The sequence below is a fragment of the Trachypithecus francoisi genome, unplaced genomic scaffold (genome assembly GCF_009764315.1).
Source record: "Trachypithecus francoisi isolate TF-2019V2 unplaced genomic scaffold, Tfra_2.0 Lachesis_group5, whole genome shotgun sequence".
NCBI lineage: Eukaryota > Metazoa > Chordata > Mammalia > Primates > Cercopithecidae > Trachypithecus > Trachypithecus francoisi.
This window is the reverse complement of record NW_022681470.1, coordinates 46,837,232-46,863,409: the sequence shown is the minus strand read 5'-3', so window position 1 is coordinate 46,863,409 and position 26,178 is coordinate 46,837,232. Positions and strand designations below refer to the sequence as shown.

Genomic DNA, 26,178 nt, shown 5'->3' with positions numbered 1-26,178 from the left:
GAAGCTGCAATGTAGTCCTGCCTGCCGTCCACCATAATTCGGTGTTTCACCTCCCTGATGTCTTTTTGTGTGTCCAACTTTCCTCTTCTCATAACTACCCTCATGTAGTTTGTCTTCTTATGGAGAAGGCAAATAATTTATAAAATATAACACATAAGGAACGGAAAATTAAATATAGCATTTTAAGATATACTAGGAGATGCCATTTTCATTAAGCTAGTCAGAGACGATCCCTCTGAGGATCAAATGTTTATATGAAGAGCTAAATGAAAGAAAGAAAGGTGAGAATCATTAAGTAACACCTTCCTGGCCAGGGGCAGTGGCTCACTCATGTAACCCCAGTGCTTTAGAAGACTGAGGCAGGAGGATTGCTTGAACCCAGGAGATCAAGACCAGCCTGATCAACATACTGAGATCCTGTTTCTAAAAAATAAATAATAAAGTAAAAAAAAAAAAAAAAAAAAAAAAAGACCCAGGCATGGTGGTACATGCCTGTGGTCCCAGATACCAGGGAGGCTGAAGTGGAAAGATTGCTTGAGCCAGAAGGTTGAGGCTGCAGTGAGCTGTAATTGCACCACTGAACTCTGGCCTAGATGACAGAGCAAGAAAAAAAAAAGAGAAGAGGAAAGGAAAGGAAGAAAAGTTTTATTGTAAGATAGTTGAGGTGAAACAAATCTGGAATACTTCAGGAATGGCAAAATGTTCAAGAAGCTAAAGGGAATAAAAGAATATGCATACAAAAATGATGTTGGAGAAGGTAATTTCCAGAAGATTACATTAAAGACTTTCACCTAGTGTTTTGAAATGTCATTGGAGTTTTAAGGAGGGTAATGATGTGATTGAATAGAAGTTTTGAAAGGATCATCCAGATTCCTATGCCGAAATAGAAAATAACTAGGAAAGACTAACTAATAGAGTGCTTAGTTAAGAAATTATTGCAGTATCTTAGGAAAAAAGTTGATTATAGCTTTACCTAAGGTAAAGGTAGACAAGCTAGGAATAAGTGCATGGATTGGAGATCTATTTTGTGGAACTAATAGAATTTGCTGATGGATTGGATACACAACATAAGAAAAGAGAAAAATCAAAGATGAATCTAAGCAACAGTGTACCAGTAAATGTTTGATAAATGGCTTTTCAAAATTATGTGTGTGTATATTTGTAGCTCACAATATCCAAATATTAATGAGATACAAAATACATATTATGCTTTTCATAAACCAATTTATTCAAGACATATTGTTGATTGTTCTTTTTTTTGCCAAAATTTTGTATCTATAGATAACCTAAGATTGCAATTCAACCATGATTTGACAAATGGAGTAGCATGAAAATTTACTCTTACTAAGTACCTTATCATTAAACCTGATGTGTGACATACTGTTAATTTCTCAACCATGAATAATAACTTACTATTAATTTCTCACAGACAATTTTATATTTATTGAACTGAAATGTCTGTCAGCTAAATGTGATCAGTACTGATCACAATAGTTTTCTCACTTGAAAACTATTTCTCACTTAAAACTATTTATTACCTGAACTTTTTGTATAGTTTCAGGTAATGGAATATAGTTTGATTCTAAATAATTTAATAGTGGATTATTTTAAAAATCATGTCACAAAATTTCTAAGGAAATAACAACAAGTTGTGAACAGTTATCTGAAAAAGAATTTGGAGGAAAGAAACATTATTCCAATGAAAAGTTTGCAAACCAGGAAGATGCGGACTTTGGTGTAAAATAAAGATGTGTTCCAGGGAACAAATGGAGGGTTTGAGTTTTAAAGCCAAAGTTCCTGCTCAGGTTTCCAATCAGTTCATTTATGTAAATAAAGACACAAGCTTGCTTAGTTCTGACTGGTCACTGCAGCTGAGTTTTGATTGGTTAATGCATATGAGCCCTGATTGGTTGATACAGCTAAACTTGGAAAAGTCTCAAAGTTAAACAGAGGTGTGTGTTTTAGGAGAACTTATTTTAGCTGTGTGACCTCTAGTCAACAAATGGCCATTTGACTCTATAGAAAATTTAGACCCAGTTAGTCGCATGGGATAATCTTGAAGATTTGGCTCTCTCGGGCTCACCTCTGTTGTCAAGGCTTTCACAAATCAGTACTAATCACTCCATAACATACCTGATTCTCCGGTTCTGGCTTGAGCAACTCCATGTATGGGGGCATCATTTCTTGATATCAGGAACATGGTAAAGTAACAAGACTGGTGGGCAGTGGGTATTGAGAACTACACTGGGGCTTTTTAGTTACAAATGTCTATTACAGCTGTCCCCAATTTTTTGGCACCAGGGACCTGTTTTATAGAAGACAACTTTTCCACAGACCAGAGGGAGTGGTGTATGGTTTCGGGATGATTCAAGTGCATTACATTTATTATCGATTCTCATAAGGGGCACACAACCTAGATCCCTCGCATGCACAGTTCACAATAGGGTTTGCACTCCTGTGAGAATCTAACGCCACCACTAATCTGACAGGTGGTGGGGCTCAGGCGCAATGCTCAGTTGCCCACTGCTTACTTCCTGCTGTGTGGACGGGTCCCTAACACTCCTGGTACAGCTATTAGGTTGCAGACACCTGGTCTATTAGACATGGTTTCTAATTAACAATTACCTATATAAATTTGGAATTTCGGGGGAGGTCAGGGCTAGAGACAATTTTGCATGTATTAAAAACCGTACATAAAAGTATTTAGAACCATCAGTGCAGATAGAATCACAAATAACACTGTTTTTCAGTATTGATGCAGAAGAAAAGAGGCTGTAGACCTGGATCCTGGCATATTTCACTAAGTAGGAATATCATCTGAAGATGCTTGAGAATGAATTTTGAGGACAGAGGAACACACATAGTGTGACACCTAGGAAGATTAAAAAAAAAAAGTGTTGCAAAAGGACAGAATGAGAATATATATTAAATGCAGGTGAGAGGACCATAAAGGAGTACTAAGCCTTGACCATTGGATATGGTGATTTTGACAAGAATTCAGTACAGTGGTGGGGAAGAAAGTGTAATTGTAATGCCATTATAGGAAGTAGAGATAGTAAAAGACAATTATTGTAGTAACTCTGTAATAAAATGAATTATAGAAAAAAGATGTAGCCTACAGGGAAATGTAAGGTTAAAGAAAGGGATGATTTTAAGTAGGGGAAAGTATAATAAGTTTGTATGTTATTAACATAGTAAAATAAAAAAAATGTTGTGAGTAGTGGTAGTCTGCTCAGGCTGCAATAACAGAATGCCACAGATTAAGTGACTTAAACAACAGAAATTTATTTTCTCAAAGTTCTGAAAATTGCAAGTTCAAGATGAAGGTACCAGCATATTTAGTTTCTGATGAGACTCCGCTTCCTAGCTTGCAGATAGGTGCTATTATTCTGTGTCTTCACATGGCCTTCTCTCTGTGCCCTCACAGACAGAGAGGGATCTCTGGTGCCTTTTGATATTCTCATAAGGACACTAGTCCTTTTGGATTAGGGCCCCAATCTTATGACACCATTTAGCCATAATTACCTCCTTAAAGACCCTATCTCCAAACACAGTTACACTGGGTGTTAGGACTTAAACATATAAATCTGGTAAGGACACAATTTTATCCACAGCAAGCATATGTCTTTAATATTTTTCAACCTTATTGTATATATATATATATAGTGTGCTTACTCTTTTAAATTAATATGGAATGGAAATTCTATATCCTACATAAATAATATATAATTAGAATCTCTAAAATGAAAGAAACATTGGCAATCATTTAGTCCAGGGTCAGCAAGCTACATTTTATGTAAGTGAAATCCAAATTTATTTGGTAAACAACATTTTTTTTCTTTTGAAAACAATGTACATTCATTTGTGTAATTTACATGCTCTTTTGTGCTAAACCAGAGATTTAAGTAGATGCAACAGGGACTATGTGACCCACAGATCCTAAAATATTTACTTTGTTGCTCCATTTACACAATGGAGTGATATGTTTGCAAATTATAATCTAGTCCATACCACTCATTTTACAGAAAAAAAACTTGAGCTTTAGATATGCTAATTAAAGTTATTAAGCTTAACAGTAGACAGCCTTCAAGATAGCCTGGGATTAGTCTCAGTTCTTGATATACAGGTTGTTCCTCCAATATTGAAGAAGGGCTGGCCAGTGTGAACAATAGAGTATGGATGAGGAGAGAGTACGAGACTTCTGAGGTTAGGATAGGCATATTAAATCTTTCTTGCTCTTGATCTGGTTCTGGGGAAGCCAGATGCTATGGAATCAGGACACTTAAGCAACCCTAGTAAGGGGCCCATGTGGAGAAAAACTAAGATTCTATTACTATATAAAATAATAAGTACAAATTTGCTACTGTACATAAGTTAACCTTTTGCAAATGGCCTGTCCATCCCAGTAAGACCTTCAGATGACCAGAGTCCCAGAATAACTGATTGGAACCTTATGAAACACTCTGAACAAGAACTGCATAATGAAGTTATTCTGGATTTCCTGATCCTCTGAAATTATAAAGACATAATAATTACAATTGTTTAAACTACTTAGGTTTTGGAGTGATATGTTACAAAACATGAGTCAGCTAATATAGCGTCAGGAAAAAAGTTGTTCTTAAATATATCCATGAAGTAAAAGAAGGAAAAAATTGCTAGAGAGTTTGTTGGGTTATGTTTTATATTTATTTTTATACTTACACTAGATAGTTATAAACTACATAAGCCAGGTCAAAAACCTGCTTTTGGATTTAACTTAAAACGTGTTGAAATTTTTGTTTGCAGAATTTTTACACTTTATCTTAAAAATGTGAGAAATAAAGATAATTTTTGTTAATGAGTAATCATTAATTAAATACTATATTTGTAATATGAGTAATTAAAAGAGAACATAAAATACTATTCGAGTCAGGAGCCAGTGTTTACCAAGAAGTATATTTATGAATTTTGTAAGGACATATGTAATCCATATTCCTACTACCAATTTACAATAGATTTCCAAAAACATTCAATCTGAGTTAGTGAACCTCATTGCAAAAACAGCACTAAGCATTAGTCTCTTAGACTTCTTAAAAATCTGACTTAAAATATATTTTCTGTGTTTATCAAAATTTACAGAGACAGAATAAACTTATATTTCCTTGTACATATTTATTGCTTAAGAAAATACATTTGGAAAAAAGAGAATTATTCACTAACTCCATACAAAAAGACAAAACCAAGCACATTCTCTTGATTCGATTTTTTGCAATTTAATTTTTTGAGGGAGGATAGTCATAAATGTAAATTAGAATATAAAAAAGGCATTTTCTCCAGATGCTTATATATATTTCTTAAACTATTCCAAAAACTTTTTCCTAAGATTTTTTTTCAAATTCAAAATTGCTGCAAAATTCCAGAATTGGGAAAGCCATGAATCAGTTATTTTTATTCTGTATAAGATATTAGATGAAGAAATATATGCACTTATTCTTACAATTGTTTTTATAGATTTCCAAAATATCTTGAATCTGTAACTCTTAATTTTGGCTGTACATATTTTGCATAATTTATTAGTTCTACCCCTTCCCCTAAAGTATGATCAAGTTCCTGCTCTTTGAAAGATGTGCCACCATGCTCTATGGGTGATGCAATGATATATAAGTAATGTGACCTGCTTTGTGTCTATCAGGGGAAGTAAAGCATGAATACAAATTTAAAAAGACAGTAGAAAATGATTAGAGTCTTTAGAGAGAAATAAATTAAATGCTATCATAGTATATATTTAAAAAATAGTTCTAGTCCATGAAAGAAAAATAACAGAAGGGATGTGTCATTTCATTTTTAGGATATATCTGATTTAAAAATCTGGAGTTGGGGAAATGAGGAAGGATGGGACCATTTTTTCTCCACATTTTTTCTGCATTATAGAAAAGCATAACCAAAGGCGTGTTAGTGGAAGGAATCACAGAATATATCGTGAGACCATCGGTATAGCCTCTTTGCTCTGATCATAGGGGTAGTGTAGAGGAGCTGGTAATGTCAGCTGTAGCAAAAGTTAAATGGTACAAATTACTCTAAATTAGAACACAGCAATGCTATTATTTGACCAGAGCTTCGGGGAGTTTACTAGGTATTACAGTGAGATAAATAACCTATGGATGAGATAAAATATTCGTAAACTACCCATCTGACAAGAAATTGATAATCAGAATATATAAGGAATTCAAACAACTCAATAGGAAAAATATCTGATTTTAAAACGTGCAAAATACCTGAATAGACACTTCTCAAAGAAGACATACAAATGGCCAACACATATATAGAAATTTACTCAGCACCACGAATCATCAGAGTATTGGAAATCAAAACTACAATGAGATATTATCACACCCCAGCTAACAGGACTTTTATCTAAAAGACAAGCAGTAATGAATGCTGGCAAGGATATGGAGTGAAAGGAAATCTTACACACCGTTGTAGGTGGAAATGTCAATTAGTACAGCCACCATGGAAAACAGTATGGAGGTTCCTCAAAAAACTAAAAATAGAACTACCATATGATCCAGCAATCCCATTGCTGGGTATATGTCCAAAGGAAAAGAAATCAGTATTTTGAAGAGATGTCAGCACTTCCATGTTTCTTGCAACGTTGTTTACTACAACCAAGATACAGAAGCAACCTAAATGCCTATCAGTGAATGAATGGATAAATGAAATATGGTACATATACACAACAAAATATTCTTCAGCCATAAAAAAGAATGAAATCCTTCATGGATGGAACTGTGGTATGGAAGATTTACAAAAAATGTTTTTAAATGCTTCATTTTACTATGATTGAGCCTGTAGATGATGAATTACTTTTGCCTTTTGTGTGATTTCCAGAAATTCAAATTTCCGTAAATGTCCATAAATTCAAATGCTGATCAATCATTCCTAACATGCATTTGAGATTAATGCAAAATTTGTTCTGATTTATTTTAAAAAATAATGGGATGAGGATAAGATAATTTAGAAAAATAATCAATATATTCAATATGACTTTGTCTTTGATTTCTCGGACTCACCTTTATATATGGAAAAATAGCAATGTGGAGGAATAGTATGAAATCTAACAGAATATTTTAAACAATTTAAAAGCTTAAAAATATGTAAATGAAATGAGACTTTATCCAATAATTTCTTTATTTTACTCTGTTAAATACGTGGCTTTTGATTACTTAAGGTAACCAAAAGGATATTATCAGCTTCTTACATTCTGGGAAAACAGTATATTCACAAATCTAACAGAGGGACGAAAGGGAAATGACAGTGAGAGAAGAGAGAGAGTGAAGGGAGTGAAGAAACAGAGAAAGTGAAGGAAGTGAGTGAAGAAACAAAAGCAAGGGAGAGAGGGACGAGAGAGAGGGAAACAGAGAGAGAGAGACGGAAATTGTTTCTTTTTCCTTGAATGCCCCTTTTCTGAAAGTTGCTAGCAGATGACTCAACTAAGGCCAAGTAAATATAAGCAAAGAGATGTCTTCAAGGTATGTGAATGACTCACTGAATTATTCATTTCTATTTCTATATTTTGCATTTCAAAGGTAAAATTTTAAAGTATTGAATCCATATTCTTCCTATAAAACTTCTGATGAATGCTTTTCTAGCTCAGGAAGAAAAAACTACACAAAGACAAGATAAACAAAATAAACAAAAATGTTAATTAAAGGAAAAGAGATACCTTAACATTGGGAATCTCACTTTCCAACTGTGTAGAATTGACAGTGTAATGTATCTTTAAAATAATAATGTGAAAGAAAAACATAATTTATAAACTGTATAAAATCTATATCGATATTTTGTGAGGGCAAACAAAATATTTTATGCTTTCAAGGTTAATATAGTCTTTCATGTGGGCTAAAAAGTATCAGTTAAGAGATAGCCAATTACAAAATTTGAATCATGATTGTGCCTTGTTAAAGCCTATTCCCAAGTCACCTCTGATCTTTCCTTTAAGCTAATTTGTATTCTCTGGGTTGTGATGTTGATACTTACAATTTGCAATACATTATAATATCACACTTATATATTTTATTCCCTGCAGCTGCTGATTTTTGTATATGGGCACGGTAAACACACAAAGTTACTTTTAAGAAGTTGTGGATAGAAATAAAAATAAAAAATTCTTTAAACATTTTTTTCCTATATAAGAAAAAACATAATAAAAAGTAATTGATAGGAACTTCTCCTCTTGATATTATTCTACTACTGGGGCATATGTTAATTTTTTCCTTATAACAATTTATATGTTTCTAAATATGTTCCAAGTGTGAATATTTTTTTCCTGCATAGCTGCATCATGAAAACTTTCTTTTTACTTGATATTTCTGTAAGCTCTTTATTTTTCCATGAATTACATTTCTATAAAAATTGTCAATAAAAATATGTCTGTCAAAACGCATCTTCAAATTTTATGTCACATTCATGAGATAGATTTTCTAGAAATCTGTCAGTAATCTGATTATTTGTGGTCAAGGTATAGATTTTAGAATTTAAATGTTAAATTTCAAATTCTGACACTGCTCTGACTCTGTGACCTTGAGCCTATTGCTAAGTCTCCCTCTGACTTAATTTCTTTGGTCTAAAATAAGAGTAATGCTGTAGCAGCCTCACAGGGTAATCTGCAGGAGTAAATTAGATGACACAAATACAGCACATAGTGCTGTGTAGGACACACTGCTGGTCTTCAATAAATCTGACCTAGTTTTATTTTCAGCTTAGGCCAGCAGTTAGAAAATGACTGAAGGAATTTTCTTGATTTTTAAATGATAAAAGTTCAAACTGCACCTATACTTACATGAGGAACAATCATCCACTTTACTGTTAGAAAACTTTAGGGAAAGAGTTGAAACACTTGCATCAAAATTTAAATGTAGTTCCTTATTTCAGAAAAATGGTAATACATTCCTACAGATCAATTAAAAAAAAAAAAAAAACCTTCTCATAGTCTACAATACAAAAAGCTACAAGTCGTTTACATAATTTCTCTCATAGGCGTAAGTGCCATAAGAAAAGAGCATAGAAAGTGCTGTGCCAGGGCCCTTTTAAGTAGGAAAGCCAGGAAAATTTTTCTAGGAGGCAGTATTATGCAGACTTAACTGACAAGAGGAAGGATATGGGTAGGAAACTGTACTTAAGTGAGAGAAAACAAGTAATACAGCTTGGAGGCATATGTATCATTCTATACGTGACCCCAACTCCCTCAAAAATAGGATGTGTTTGAAACAGTCTGCTGCCAGAAAGTTTTAGTATTTTAAGTCGGAGGAATGAAACCCAAAGATATCTGTTATTGCTGAAAGACCAAAAGTGCCTCCCCTTGGCCAAGTTGTGATCATTTGGGCATAAAAAGAGAATGATAAAGCTTGGGTTATAGAATATATTGATTCCATAGAAAGTAATGTGAATCTCATAACGTGAATATATAAAAACATCGATATAGAAAATCTAACATGTAATACACACCGAAACATTTGTTATTTCACTTTCAAAGTAGTAGGAATCCGGGAATGGTTTTACATGGTAATTTGGCTCAAGGTCAGGTTGCAGTCATCTCAAGGTTCCACTGTAGCTGGAGAATCTGCTACTGAGCTAACACACCTGGATGCTGGCAGGCCTCTGATACTCAAGGGTCTTTACTGAAGGCCTTTCAGGTGCTACTGGATCTTGGCTTATCCCAATAGAAAGAAAGAGACAGACAAACTAAGATGGAAGCCGCAGTACTTTCCATTTTTTGTATTTATTTTAAAAATAGATTTAGAGAGTATAAGAACATTTTTGTTACATGGATATATTGCGTAATAATGTGAAGTCTGGGCTTTTTCTGTAACCATCACCCAAATAGTGTAAATCATGCCACATGGGTAATTTCTCCTCCCTCAACCTTCTCCCACCCCCCTGCCTTTTGGAGTCTTCGATGTCTAGTATTCCACTATGTATGTTCCTGTGTACTCATTCGTTAGCTCCCACCTGTAAGTGAAAACATTTGGTATTCGACTTTCTGTTTCTAAATTATTTCACTTAAGATAATGGTCTCCAGTTCCATCCATACTGCTGCAACAGATATCATTTCAACCTTTATGACTGAGTAGAATTCCATGATGTGTAAATATACCACCTTGTCTTTATTCATTCATCCATTAATGTGCACTTACACTGATTCTGTGACTTTGCTATTGTGAGTTGTGCTTTGATAAACATATAACTGCAGGTGTCTTTTTTTATATAATGATTTCTTTTTCTTTGGGTAGATACCCAGTAGTGAGATTGTTGGATTAAATGATAATTCGAATTTTAGTTCTTTGAAAAACCTTCATACCATTTTCTGTAGAGATTGTCCTAATTGGCAGAGTGTGGTGGCACTGTTATCCCAGTGCTTTGGGAGGCCTAGGGTGGAGGATCACTTGAGATCAGGAGTTTGCGCTACAGTGAACTATGATTGCATCACTGCATTCCAGCCTGGGAGACAGAGCAGCACTCAGTCTCAAAAGAAAAAAAAAAAAAAGGAAAAAATGTTCCTTTTTATTATAACTTATCCTTGAAAGTTGCACATCATCACTTCCATCACTTCTACTTCTTTTTTTTTTTCTTTCTTTTTTTTTTTTTTTTTTGAGATGGTGTCTCATGCTATCACCCAGGCTGGAGTGCAGTGGCACAATCTTGGCTCACTGCAACCTCTGCCTCCAGGGTTCATACAATTCTCCTGTCTCAGCCTCCCGAGTGGCTGGGACTACAGATGCCTGCCACCAAACCCAGATAATTTTTGTATTTTTAGTAGAGATGAACGTTTACCATATTGGTAGGGCTGATCTCGAACTCCTGACCTCAGGTGATCCACCCACCTTGGCCTCCCAAAGTGCTGGGATTACGGGCATGAGTCACCGCACCCAGCCTTCTACTTCATTTTAATTGTTACAAGATAATCAATAAGTCCCAGCCACACTTAACAGAAGAAGAATTTGGGTTCAACTCTGGAAGACAGAAGTAGCAAATAATATGGATATATTTTTTAAAACTGTGAGTTATTACCAATGTGGCAAAGAAAAAATGGTGTCAAACTATATTTTTGAAAGATTATGGCTTAATCAAATGTTGTAAATGGAAAAGGTGACTCAATAGACATAATACATTATGATTGGAGAATGAAAATTTCAGGATTATACTGTTAATCAGAATGAATTATTTACAAAGATAGGCAAAAATTTTTGACAATATTAACTGATGAAGTCAGCATGAAACAAATGGCAGGCCAATTGACCAGGTAACGTCTGAAAAGCATAGCTGAAAGAACACGAGGAGAAAGAACTGGCTTTCATGACAATTATACGTTCATAAAATTGATGAGTTTGAAAAGACTCATTGAAGTAAACATGAAGTTTGACTATAGCAAGTTGGTTTGCTGACTCATGGAGGTTTAGCTACGCTAGCAAATCTACTTCTTTTCCAGGAATCAATTATTTAGTAACCCAGAACTTAAAACCTTGGCTTGGATGAAGAAGTAGCCTTTTCCACTCATGTTTGATAAAGTTAATATAATTCCAGAGATATAGAAATTATTATGGATTAGTGCACTGCAATTTTTAGAAGATATGAGAACACATGGAAATAAGAAATTAATTAAATCAGAGATACTATCATTTTATATAAATGTAAGTATTATAATGAGTGTTGTTATATTTTGTTTATGCTTTGTCTATGATTGAAAGTGTTTTCAATGTTCTAAAAACAACCATTGTTAAGTTTATAAATAGCAGCCGAAGTTCTGGATGGCTTTTACTTTTAGTAAACAATCTTTTTATTCAATAAATAGTTTTTTTAAAAAAATATTTTTGTTATGCACATGTACCCTAGAACTTAAAGTATAATAATAATAATAATAAAGTAAAAAAAGAAAAAAAAGAAGTTATGACAGAGACCATGTTGGCATAGAAAGCCTAAAATAATTACTTCTCTTGTCCTTTACAGAAAATGTTTGACAATCCCTTGACTAGATGAATAGATTATAGCTTGCAATACGAAATATGACTCATAAGTAGATTAGTTGATTTTAGGAGAAGTCACAAAACTGATCTCAAGGATGTGAACAGAAATCATGATGACTGAAAGTAACTATTAAAATTTAAAAACCTAGGCCAGGCGTGGTGGCTCTTGGCTATAATCCCAGCACTTTGGGAGGCCGAGGCGGGTGGATCACTTGAGGTCAGAAGTTCGAGAGCAGCCTGGCCAATATGGTGAAACTCCATCTCTACTAAAAAATACAAAAATTAGACAGGTGTGGTGGCAGACACCTGTAATCCCAGCTACTTGGGAGGCTGAGGCAGGAGAATTGCTTAAACTGGGGAGGGGGAGGCTGCAGTGAGCTGGGATGGTGCTACTACACTACAGCTTGGGCAACAGAGTGAGACTCCATCTCAAATTAAAAAAAAAAAAAAATTAAAAAAACAATCACTGAGAAAAAGATATTTATAATAAAACTGTATTTTTAGTTTTATAAAAATATATGTATATTTTTAATTTTACCACATTTTATCCATAACTACATAAATATTTATTAATAAATTGATAGTATTTATAAAGAAATATAGAATGTGTACTTAATAGTAAATACTACCTTCCACAAACCTTAGATTCACACTTGAAGACCCTAATGAACAGGTTTTTTTTTTTTTTTTTGAGACGGAGTCTGGCTTTGTCGCCCAGGCTGGAGCGCAATGGCCGGATCTCAGCTCACTGCAAGCTCTGCCTCCCGGGTTCCCGCCATTCTCCTGCCTCAGCCTCCCGAGTAGCTGGGACTACAGGCGCCCGCCACCTCACCCAGCTAGTTTTTTGTATTTTTTAGTAGAGACGGGGTTTCACCGTGTTAGCCAGGATGGTCTCAATCTCCTGACCTCGTGATCCACCCGTCTCGGCCTCCCAAAGTGCTGGGATTACAAGCTTGAGCCACCGCACCCGGCCACAAATTGCAGGATTTTTATATGGCTTTACAAGTATTTTTATTTAAGACTAAGACATTGAAAATGCCATGACCAATACTCTCTTACATGGAAGTGACCTTCATTCTGCCTTGGACTGACTCTGTTTAAACCTTGCAAATGATGCACTGAAAGATTCAGTCAAGAATTTGAAGAGTAACAACCTAAAAGTGGGCTGAAATTGCAGTCTCCTGTACAAGCCACTGTTTCACCTCCATTGCAACCTAAAACAAAACAAAACAAACAAACAAAAAGAGGAAAAGACCCTAAGATTAAGCCAAAAAAGGAAGAAGGAAATATGGAAGCAAATATGAAAGAATGGATTTCACGGTACACTGAACAAAAAATGAAGAAGAAAAGAATGAAAATTCTAAAAGTTTAGAAGAAGAGGGGAAAAAATTATCCCAATGCAAGGTACTTACATTTTGCAGCAAAACTGCTGGATGCAAGGGAGCAAGTAGCTACCTTTAAACTAGGGGGGGAGCAAAACCAAAAGGAGGCTAAGGAAAAAAAAATACAATAAAATAAGGAAATTTCAAAGAGAAATGGAAACTTTAGAAGATGATCCAGTACTTAATCCAGCCCTAAAGATTTCACATCAACAAAATGAAAGAAAAAAGCCTCCTGTGGCCATAGAGGGGGAAAGTGCATTGAACTTTTAAGTTACTTGAAAAATCTGCAGCTGCTACTGAAGAAGAGAAAGATAAAAAGAACCTCATGATGTAAGAAATTCTGCATGTACTGATCAAAGTTGAACTGGAAAATCTCCCAAACAATTTCTGATTGATTGGTTCAGGAAGACTCTTCCCAAGAGTCCAAATCCTTCCTTTGAAAAAGTTTCAGTAGGTAGATACTGGAAATGTAGGGTTAGGGTAAGCAAGTCTGGAGATGCTGTCCTGGTAGGGTGCCTACAATCTTAACAGTGGATGACACGCAAGCTCAGCGCCTGAGAGGTACTTTAGTTCTTTATCACTTAGTTAAAGGGCAGTCAGTTCATCAGTTATTTCATCCTACTTCCCAAGATGTTTGGCTGGAGTGTAGTGATGCAGAAAAGAAAAGGGAAGAATTAAATAAAATGAAAACCAATAAACCATGTGATCTTTTTATTGCCAAACTTTTGAATACATTGAAACAGAAGCAACAACAGCATTCTGAAAGTAAGAGAGAAAACTCTAACGATCCTGAGAAATCTTGGGAAAATTTAGTTTCTGTTGATTTTTCTGCACCGTCCTTGGAATCAGCAAACACGGAAGATTTGGAACCTGTTAGAAACCTCTCTAGAAAGTTGCAAGGCACACCTAAGTATTAGAAACTTCTAAAGGAAAGACAACAGTTTCCTGTATTTAAACATCGGGATTCAAGTGTTAAAACTCTTAAAGGCACTGCTGAGTGGTTGTGGCAGGTAAAACAAGGAGTGATAAAAGTACTCAGGTACTATATTTTCCGTTGGAAGTTTTGCTTCTAAATGAGTAGGGAGCAAGTAAATGTAACATTGCCTGTACCCAACCTCAAAGGATCTCAGCAGTGACTTTAGCCACCAGACTGTGTGATGAATTGGGTTGTGAAAATGGACCTGGATGAAGGAATTCTTTGTGTGGATATCAGATCCGGATGTTATCTCAAGCTTGTGAATCTACCAGTTTACTCTATTGTACAACAGGGGTTTTGCCAAGGAAACTTCAAGAAGATGGTCTTTTTGCTAATGTGTCTCATGTTATTGTAGATGAGGTTCATAAAAGAAGTGTCCAGACAGACTTCCTACTGACTATCTTAAAGGAAGTTTTACAAAAACAGTCTGATCTCTACTCGATTCTAATGAGTGTCACTGTGGGCAGTGAACAATTTTCCACATATTTCACACACTGCCCCACTCTCAGAATTTCAGGAAGAAGTTATCTTGCTGAGACCTTTCATCATGAATATATAATAGAAGAAACAGACCTTTGTGCTGTGAAAAGACTCAGGATATTGTCAGAAATTTCTGGAGTAGGAAGGAGAAATAATCATTAATGTTGCAAGCAAAGCAGGGGGAATAAAAAAATTAAGAATATATTTCAGTTCAGACTAGAGCAAATGTTGATTTAAATCTATTTTACCAAAAGTACAGCAACTTCACTCAAGATGCTATTCTCTATACATGAATCCTCATAAAATCAACCTGGATTTCATTTTGGAACTTCTTGCATATTTAGATAAAAGTCCCCAGTTTGGAAATATTGAAGGAGCATTATTAGTCTTTTTACTAGGCCTGGCTCATGTTCAGCAGCTGGATGATCTCCTATCAAATGATAGAAGGTTGTATTCTGAATGATATAAATTGATAGCTCTGCATTCTATTCTTTCAACCCAAGATCAAGCTGCAGCACTCACACTTTCTCCTGCAGGAGTTAGAAAGATTGTTTTAGCAACAAATTTTGTGCAGATGGGTAGCGCTCTTCCAGATACTGAGTTTGTAATTGACACTGGAAAAACAGAAGAAAATAAGCGCCATGAAAGCAGATAGATGAGTTATTTGGTTGAGACATTTGTCAGTAAAGCCAGTGCTTTGCAGTGCCAGGGGAGAGCTGGGCGGGTCAGAGATGGCTTCTGATTCTGGGGGTACACAAGAGAAAAATTTGAAGGCGTTGTGGATTATTCTGTTCCTGAAATCTTACATGTACCTTTAGAGAAATTATGCCTTCCTACTATAAAGTGTAATCATGATTCGCCTGAAGATTTCCCTTTCAAAGCCTTAGATTCGCCTCAGTTCCCAGTGGTCAGTCATTCAATGAATTTCCTCCAAAAAACTGGAGCTTGTAAGCTAAATGAGCCTCAGCTGACTCCGTTGGGCCAACACCTTGCAACTTTACCTGTGTATGTCAAGATTGGCAAGATGTTTATTTTTTGTACAGTATTTGGCTACCTTGACCCAGTGGCAAAACTAGCTGCAGTTATAACAGAGAAGTCTCCTTTTACCACACCAATTAGTCGAAAAGATGACACAGATCTTGCAAAATCAGCTTTGGCTATAGTGGATTCAGACCACCTGATCACCTATGATGCATATCTAGGATGGAAGAAAGCACGACAGGAAGGAGGTTATCATTCTGAAATCATATATTGCCAGAGGAACTTTCATAATAGAACATTACTGTCCACCCTAGAGGTATTTCTTAAAATAGCTCACTCTCTCAGAGTCACGGATAACTGTAACAGGTTTATTTTGGAAAAAAGAATGCCTAGGAAAATACTTGACACACAGTAAGTGTTTAATAAACATTTGGTGAATTAGAACAAAAAAAGTTTTTCTTAAAACAAGGTCTCAAGAAATGAAAATTTGGATCAAAAATATGTATTATTTTACTACATTAAAATCAAGGAGTTCAGCTTAACACAGGATACCTACAAAAAAGTTGACAAGTAATAGATTGTGATAATAACTATCATTTGTTATTTATATTTAAACTAGTTTAAAATAATATAAGATTAAATAATTGATAGAAAAATCTATCCTCAAATCAATGAGATGAAATACAAAATCCAATGGGGGGAAAAATGGACAAAGTATATAAAGAGGCAGCTCATACATGGAGTACATGAATGTCTGACAATTTCATTGGTAATCATACAAATATAAATGTAAATTACCATTTTATACATGTATGGTTAGCAAAACATGAAGTTTGATTGTATAAATGTTTTGGTGAATATATAGATACTTTGAAACGTGTATAATGCTGGAAATAGTTTAATCAGGAAAATCATTATGGAAATAAATATGGAAATATAAAACAAAATTGAACATAAGTATATATTGTGATCTGCAGTTAAAATCCTTATACTCCAGAAATGCTTGCCCAGTTTCATGAGACTCACGTACACATACATTCATGGAAGCAACATTTTTGCTAGCATTTAGATAAAGCCTACTTATATGTCTACTTATGGGAAATGTGCAATAAAACGTGGAGCAGGCCTGCATAAAAATATTGTGGAACATATTGAAGTAGGAAAATACGTGCTTATATGCAACTGAAATCATTTTTGTTTAAATGTTATATTAACAAAGAGTTTAAGACTCACAACACAATGCTATTTAACAGAAATAGGGAGGTACTATCACAGAAACAAAAACATTCTTTGGCTTACCAAGATGTAGGTGCACACGCATGAGCAAGTGCATGCATGCACATGCACGCGTGCACACATACACACATACACACACACACACATTTAACCATAAGGGAAGGTTGTAGAGATTGTAAATGAGAAATAGAAATGATAGTAAAAAAAAAAAAATTAAATAAAGGAAAGGCCTTTCAAAACTGTTGATATGCCATGTACTGTGTAGTATAATAAACTCTCTTACATGTGCCTAAATTCAAAACAGAAAGGAAGAAAAAAATGATTTTAAGGAGGAATAAAAGGGAAGGAGGAGCCAAGAGAAAGAGGGAGGAGAGGAAAGTAAAGAAGCAAACCTGTAAACCTCCCTTCTTTAAAAGACTTTTCCACAATTTATGTCTAAACATCGACATTCCTTGTCTCTAGTTTGAATATCCACGACAAATTTTATATTTTTAACCTAAAGACTCCACCAAAAAGTTATTAAAACAGATAAACAAATTCAATAAGCTGTAGGATATAACATCAACATACAAAAATCAGTAGCATTTTTATATGCCAAGAGCAAACAATCTGAAAAAGAAATCATAAAAATAATGACATTTGCAACAGCTACAAATAAAATAAAATTAAATAACTAAGAATAACTTAACCAAAAATGTGGAAGATCTCTACAATGAAAACTTTAAAATATTGAGCAAGAAATTGAAGAAGACACAAAAAATGAAGAAATATTCCATGATCATGAAATAATCAATATTGTTAAGATGTCCATACTATCCACAGCAAACTGCAGATGGAATTCAATCCTTTTCAAAATACCAATGGCATTCTTCACAGCAATAGAAATATAAAAAACAATCATATAATATATATGAAACCACAAATGACCCAAATAGCCAAAGCTATCCTGAGCAAAATGAACCTAACTAGAAAAATCACATTACCTATTTTCAAATTATACTACAGCTATAGTTATCAAAACAGCATGGTACTGGCATAAAAACATACACACAAACCAGTGGAACAGAATACAGGATCCACATATAAATCCATGTATTTATAGTTAACTAATTTTCAAACAAGGTGCGAAGAACATACATTGGGGAAAGGACAGTCTTTTCAATAAATGGTGCTGGGGAAATAGGATATCCATATTCAGAAAAATGAAATTAAACCTCTATTTCTCACCATATTAAAAAAAAATCGAATCAAATTGATTAAAGTTTTAAATCTAAAACCTAAACTTTGAAACTACTAAAAAAAGTGGGGAAGTTCTCCAGGAGATTGGTCTGCAGATTTTTCAAGGGCTATACCAAAATTGTAGGCAACTAAAGCAAAGTGGTCACACAAAGCTTCTATATGCAAAATAAACAATAACATGGTGACGAGACAGCACATAGAATGAGATAAAATGTTTATTAACTATCCACCTTACAAGGGATTAATAACCAGAATATATAAGGAGCTCACACACCTCAATAAGAAAAAAATCTAATAATCTGAATTAAAAATGGGCAAAAGAGCTGAATAAACATCTCTCAAAAGAAGACATATAAATGGAAAACAGGAATATGAAAAGATGCCCAATATTACTGATCATCAGAGAAATGCAAATCAAAACTACAATGAGATATCATAACATCCCTTAAAACAACTGTTACACAAATGCCAGGCAATAACAAATGTTGGTGAAGATGTGAAGAAAAGGGAATCCTCATACACTGTTGGTGGGAATGCAAATTAGTACAACTACTGTGGAGAACAGTATGGAGGTTCCTCAACAACCTAAAAATGAAGCTACCATATGTTCCAGCAATCCTACTGTTTGTTAGGTACATATGCAAAAGAGGGAAAATCAGTATAGTGAGCAATTATCTGCACTCCTATTTTTATTGCAGTGCTATTCACAGTAACCAAGATTCAGAAGCAGTCTAAATGTCCATCAAAATATGAATGGATAAGGAAAATGTGGTAGGTATACACAATGGGGTACTGTTCAGTCATAAAACATGTTGAAATTCTGTCATTTGAAACAACATGGGTTGAACTGGAGCACATTTTTTATGTGAAATAAGCCAAGTACAGAAAGACACGCTTCACATTTTCTCACTAATTTGTTGGAGATAAAAATTAAAATAATTGAACACCTGGAGACGGAAAGTAAAATGATGGTTACCAGAGGATGGGAAGGGTAGTGGAGTCGGAGAAGGTGGAAGTGGGATTGGTTTAATGGATACAAAAAATCTAGTATTTGAGAGCACAACAGGATACAGTCAACAACAATTTGTTTATTTTTAAATAAAAGAATATACTTGGAGCTGGGTGCGGTGGCTCACGCCTGTAATCCCAGCACTTTGGGAAGCTGAGATGGGCGGATCACGAGGTCAGGAGATCGAGACCATCCTGGCTAACACGGTGAAACCCTGTCTCTACTAAAAAAAAAGAAAAATACAAAATACTAGTCGGGCGAGCTGGCGGGTGCCTGTAGTCCCAGCTACTGGGGAGGCTGAGGCAGGAAAATGGCGTAAACCCGGGAGGCGGAGCTTGCAGTGAGCTGAGATCCGGCCACTGAACTCCAGCCTGGGTGACAGAGCCAGACTCCGTCTCAAAAAAAAAAAAAAAAAAAAAAAAAAAGAATATACTTGGAATGTTTTTAATACAAATAAATGATAAATGCTTGAGGTAATGGACACTGCATTTATCCTGATGTGATTATTATGCATTGCATGCATGTATCAAAAAATCTCATGTATCCCATATATGTAGACTTACTCTGTACCCATAAAAATAAAAAATATATGGAAACAAAATTTGACACATTTGCCATACGAGATAAAATGTGTTTTGCAAATATGGAATGAATTTGTCTGAAAACTAAGAAATCCCTGCTGGTCTGAAAATTACAGAATAATTGTTTTGAAATGTGTCACATATTATGAATTTGAGCTTGCTGGCTCTGCCTTTTAGAAGGATAACACCAAATTATGTAAGTTCCGATGTAGTTAATTTATTCCTGGATACCTCACTGTCATCTTGCTCAGTTTCTATGTGATGCTATGGCATGGTTATGTCAAAGGTAAGGCATGCTCCTGGAAGATATGGATGATGTAAATCTAATGAATGACATCACATTTTCATTTACTAAGACATAGCTGAGATAAAGGGGTGATTTTAATAGTGTTAGTATTGTCTCAATAGGTAGGTGTAAATATTAACAGAAACAATCAGGTTCACAAAGAAATGTGAAACTACTTAGAAAGTGTAGAAATTGATTTAAAAAATATCAGGAAGACTTTTCATAGATATTTTTTATTTCATGTGTTTTAAATTTTATTTTTACTAGCAATTCCATTTGAAGCACTTATTGTTATTGTGGGATTTGATAATCTCTGATTTTCTAAAAATTTCAACCCATAAAAATGACATTTTGCTTGTAATTATATATCTGAGTAAATGCATCCTCCCAACCTTGGTATCGTTGGCCTTGTGTTTATTGACCCAGGCATACTGTATACCTAAGAAGGCTGCCAGGCCGGGCGCGGTAGCTCACACATGTAATACCAGCACTTTGGGAGGCCGAGGTGGGTGGATTGCCTGAACTCAGGAGTTTGAGACCAGCCTGGCCAATGTGGTGAAACCCCCATCTCTATTAAAAATACAAAAGTTAGCCAAGCCTGGTAGAGGGTGCCTGTACTCCCAGCTACTGCTACTCGGAAGGCTGAGGCAGGAGAATCACTTGAACCCACAAGACAGAAGTTGCAGTGAGCCAGAATTGTGCCATTGTACTCCAGCCTTGGTGACAGAGCAAGACTCCATCTCAAAAAAATAAATAAATAAATAAATAATATAATATAATATAAAATGATAAATAAATAAATAAATAAAGGCACCTGCCTGCCAGACAGGCACTAATAAGTTATCAGTTCTGTTGCTGATTATGTCCTGTGCCTAGGTTTCTTCTACCTTCTATTTCAGTAATTCAAGGCTAAATTCTCATACCCAGATTAACTGTATTTCAGGCCCAAATGGACTTCCTCTGCAGATGCTACCTGTATAATAGCTGCTGCTGGACCTCTTTGGTGGTTATGCTTACCTGACAGGCCTCATGATAACGCTTCACTCTGTCTAGAGAAAAAAAACTCTTAAATTTTGAAACTCTTTATAAAACTTGATCAATGTTAATTACATCTCCTCTATTCTACCTTTATTCGACTGATCTACAATTTTAGTTCTAATTTCTGAACTCATAGCTTTGCAACTTTGCCTACAAATTAGAAAGTTGTGCTTAACTGTCTATGTTTGCTATTGCAGCATTTACTTTGCCTAACACAATGTCTTGGTCAAAGGCTTCCACAGTCCATGCTAAGATGTTATAGATTGGCATGTAGGCACAAATGACTTAATTTGCTGCAAAAGGAGCTAAATGAGAAGGATAGTACTCTGGAACTGGTATTGATTGTTAAGTTGGAGCACTGCCAGAGGTGGTAAGATATGAAGACTCATAGGCATTTACTAGACTTGGCAAAATAATAAAGTAATAGTTGTTCTAATAGGGTGCAACACAATTCTCTGGGTGGGCTTGTACTTACTCAGGTCTCCCCCATCTCTTGCTTGTGGTTTTCAAGAATAACTGCAGAATATATTGGGAATGTAATATCCTGAGATAGGTAGAAACTGCTTGAAAAAAAACTAGGCTTTGTTATTCCTTCTTGTGAAATTAAGCGGAGCTTCCAAGCTTTAGTTCAGTGAGTCAAGTTTCCCTGAACTACATAACCCATGGTGTGCTGCATTTTGCATCCTATGCAAGTGGGACACATGCAGTTAAGACTCTATCCTCCCCAGGCAGTTTTCTTGAGAATTAGGGAACCAGCTCACAAACCTTAGACTTTTTTAGTCCGTTGTTGCCTATTTGTACATAATAAATTTACTTCATATAACTTGTTGCTTGTGCATTCGTTGTGTCGCACCAGACTCAGACATTGGTAGCTAGAAAACTGTGACCCTACTTCACACTGGAGATTACTATAGATAATCCAGTGGCAGATAGAATCTGCAGATTTATCAAGGAATAGGCAAACCATTGTTGCCAAAGACGTTGGCAGTATGTGTGTGCTGGTAGTTCGATCCTACTGTTTGATTATATAGAAAGTATTCCCATTCCCACAAACAACAACCTCAGTACTGTAGGAGCTGGGGTACTAAGCAGTTAGCCCCAGGCAGGATAAAAAGCAGAGGCCACTAATGTGCTCTAGTTATGATAAATTGGCTATCATCTGTTAGGAGTTTGATCTCAGGGATAAGGCAAGGGCTCAGCTAGTGGAATTGTTGCATAAGCTTAGAATTGGACAAGAAGCAAAGGTCAGAAAGTGAGTCTAACTTAGAGTTTTTAAGTTTCTGTGGTTAACACTATTTATAATTTTAGTGTTGGATAGCAAGTGATATTATACATGGTATAAGTAGAGATATTTATTGTTTTATTCACTTCTGTTTCTCTCTCCCCCTAGACTAGTGTTTGGCTTAGAATAAGCATTCAAGAAATCCGTACTTAATATAGAACAGATAAACACAGGAATGGGAGGGAGAGTTCACACTCTAAAAAATCAGGCAGGTCCTGACACAAACCCAGTTGGAAAATTGCTAATGATAAATTTTGTCAGTCAGAAAAGTCCCATTGTATGTAAGAATGCATAAAAAATACAGGCTAAAAGACAATAATTCCATGTTTGACGTAACTAAATAATTACTATTTTTGTATTTACAACATAGAGTGCAAAACTATTCAAGTATTCTAATCTACCAAATACATAGCTTAAAATATTTGACAAGTTATGTAATTCTATAGTATAAATAAGTATCATGTGTATTACTTTTTCGTTTGTTGTTTTATGTAAGTATCATCAAGAGAAAACAATTAGAAATCATAATAACCACAGGTCACATCTTTATTAGCATTCAATTAAGTTTCAATTACACTGTTAATCTTTTTGTCATGTCACCTAAACTCATAAGTGCAATAACAATTAGATCTGTAGAAACTGAAAGAATCACTATTTAGCGTGTTTAATGAATTACATAGCAAGATTTTTTCTCTTGAAAGAAAATTACTTTTTGAAAGTCTCTCACTTAGGAATAGTGATTTTTAAAAAGTCGTTTTTGAGAATTAGGAGGCAGAGCAAGATGCCCGAATAGAACACTTCAATTATCGTTCCCCCACAGGACCAACAAATTGCGCAATTATCCATGTAAGAAAGCACTTCATAAGAACCACAAAATCAAATTGGCAATCATAGTATCTGGTTTAACATAATATCAAGGAAAAAGGCATTCAAGAGTGTGGAAAAGAAAGTCTTGCATTGTTTACACCATCCTCCTCCAACTCCCATCATTGCTGCTTGAAGAGAGTATCTCTTCTTGGAGAGAGTACTCTGCTTGGAGAGAGTATCTCTGCTTAGAGGAGGGAGAATGAAGTGAACGTCGTACTGTGCATTGGAACTCAGTGCTGCCTTGTCACAGTGTAATACAACACAGGGCAGATTTCTGCCAGTGTCCACAGAGGGAGAATTTAGACTAACCCTGGGCGACAGGATAATTCTCAGCACCAAGGCTACGAATTTGAGCCCTTCTTGGTTCCACTACCAGCTGACTAAAGTGGCCTGGGACCCAGAATAAATTTGTGTGGCTGTCAGGCCACAAGGACCGCAGTCTTTGGGCAAGCTCTGGAGCTTCCATGGTCTCAGAGGCTGTGGAATTGAAGTGCATGCAGCTCAGTGCAACACCAACTGTGGTGCCCAGGAAATGCCTATATCACTTCTCCCTCACCTGTAGGCAGTGTAGTTTAGAGAGACACTCTTTGGGGAATGAAGGAGAAAAGTACAGAGGACTTTATCTAGCAACTTCAGCAACAACTCAGCCACAGTAAAATAAAGCACGAAGCAAACACCTGAAGCCCCCAGTTCTGGGCCTTAGCTCATGAATGATGTTTCTAAACTTACCCTGGGCCAGAAAGGAATTCACTGCCCTTGAGGGAAAACCCAGTGCTGTCAGGATTCACCACATGCTGACAAAAGAGCCCTTGGCCATTGAATAAACTTTAATAGTAACCAGGCAGTACTCACCATAGGCCTTGGGTGAGACCCAGAACTTTGCTAGCTTCAGGTGTGACCCAGCACAGTCCCAGCTATGGTTGCCATGAAAGTGGTCATATCACCCAACCCAACTCCAGGTATCCCTGGAGGGACTCCTTAAGATTGGAGGAAAATGAAGGAAGAAGACTGGGGGAAAGAGAAGGAAGAGAGCATGCGATGTCACCTGATAACCCAAAGAATTCTCCTTTATCTTATCCAAGCCTACCAAGGTGATGCCTCTAGGAATCAGTAAGACAGTGTTTCTATGCTTAGGATACTCCCCAGTGTTTATATGGCTGTGTTGACCACAGGCTTAAATTGTAACACGCAATTCCTTTGAATATGATGAAAGTCTTCTCAAGAAGGATGGGTTCAAACAAACCCATACTGTGAAGATTGAAACAAATACCTAACTCTTTACTGCCCAGACATTAATAAAAATCCGCAAGCATCAAGAATTTCCAAGAAAATACAACCTCACCAAACAAGTTAAATAGGGCCTCAGTTACCAATCTTGCAGTGACAGATGTATGTGAACTTACAGAGTAAGAATTTAAAATAGCTGTCTTGAGGAAGCTGTATGAACTTCAAGATAATAGATATAAGGAATTCAAATTTCTTTCAGAGAAATTTTTAAAAGATTAATAAAAAAGTCAAACAGAAAAACTAAAAATGAAATATTCAATTGACATTCTGAAAATGCATCAGTGTCTATCAACACCAGAATTGATCAGGCAGAAGAAATAATAAGCTTGAAGACAGGCTGTATGAAAATACAGTCAGAGGAGAAAAAAGAAAACAGGAATTGAAAAAATGAAGAATGCCAACAAGATCTAGAAAACCACTTCAAAAGGGCAAATATAAGATTTATTGGCCATAAAAAGGATGTAGAGACAGAGACCATAGTGAAAATTTTATTGAAAGAAATAACAACAGAGAACTTTCCAATTATGGTGAAAGATATGAATATTGAGGTACAAGAAGATCATGGAACAACAAGAAAACTAAACCCAAGTAAGAGTACAAGGCTTATGTTAAACAAAATCTCAAAGCTCAAGGATAAAAGAGAAGATTCTAACATCAGCAAGCGAAAGAAGCAAACAACATATAAAGGAGCTCCTACATGTCTGGCAGCAGACTTCTCAGTGGAAACTTTACAGGCCAGGAGAAAGTAGGATGACATTTCAAAGTGTGAAGGAAAAAAAAAAAAATCTTTCAGTCTAGAATGTTATGACCAGCAAAATTGTCTTTCAAACATAAAGAAAAAATTAATACTTTCTCAGACAATCAGAAGCTGGGAAATACTGTAAACACCAGACTTATAAGAAATGCAAAGGGAGTTTTTCAGTCTGGAAGAAAAGGACACTGATGAACAACAAAAAATCACCACTCCCTTGGGAATAGTAAGTACACAGACAATATAGTATAAAACATATGTTAGGCTATGCAAAAACATTATTTTAATTGAAATAATATCAAATATATTTTCTGACCAAATAGAATAAAACTAGAAATTAGTAAAAGGAACTTTGGAAACTATATAAACATATGCAAGTTAAACGATATGCTTCTGAATGACCACAGGGATAGTGAAGAAAGTAGGAAGGCAAATAAATATTTCTTGAAACAAATGAAAGTAGGTACATAACACACCAAAAGCTATGGAATATAGGAAATGTAGTAGTAAGTGGGAAATATTTTGCAATAAACACATAAATCTAAAAAGCAGCAAAGCTTCAAATAAACAACTTATATTTGCATGTTAAAATTTTAAAAAGTAAGAGCAATCCAAACCCAGAATTCATAGAAGAAAATAAATGATAAAGATTATAGCAGAAGTAAATAAAATCGAGACTAAAAATATACAAAATACCATTGAAATGAAAAGGTGTATTGAAAATATCAAGAAAATTGCCAATTCTTTAGCTCGACTAAAAATAAGAGAGAAGATCCCAAAAAAT

General features: G+C 35.3%; 1 pseudogene; it reads left to right on the top strand.

Moving 5' to 3' along the window:
• The first annotated feature begins 15,131 nt into the window (after nt 1-15,131).
• Nucleotides 15,132-21,150, top strand: LOC117074061 (annotated as a pseudogene).
• Nucleotides 21,151-26,178: the final 5,028 nt, after the last annotated feature.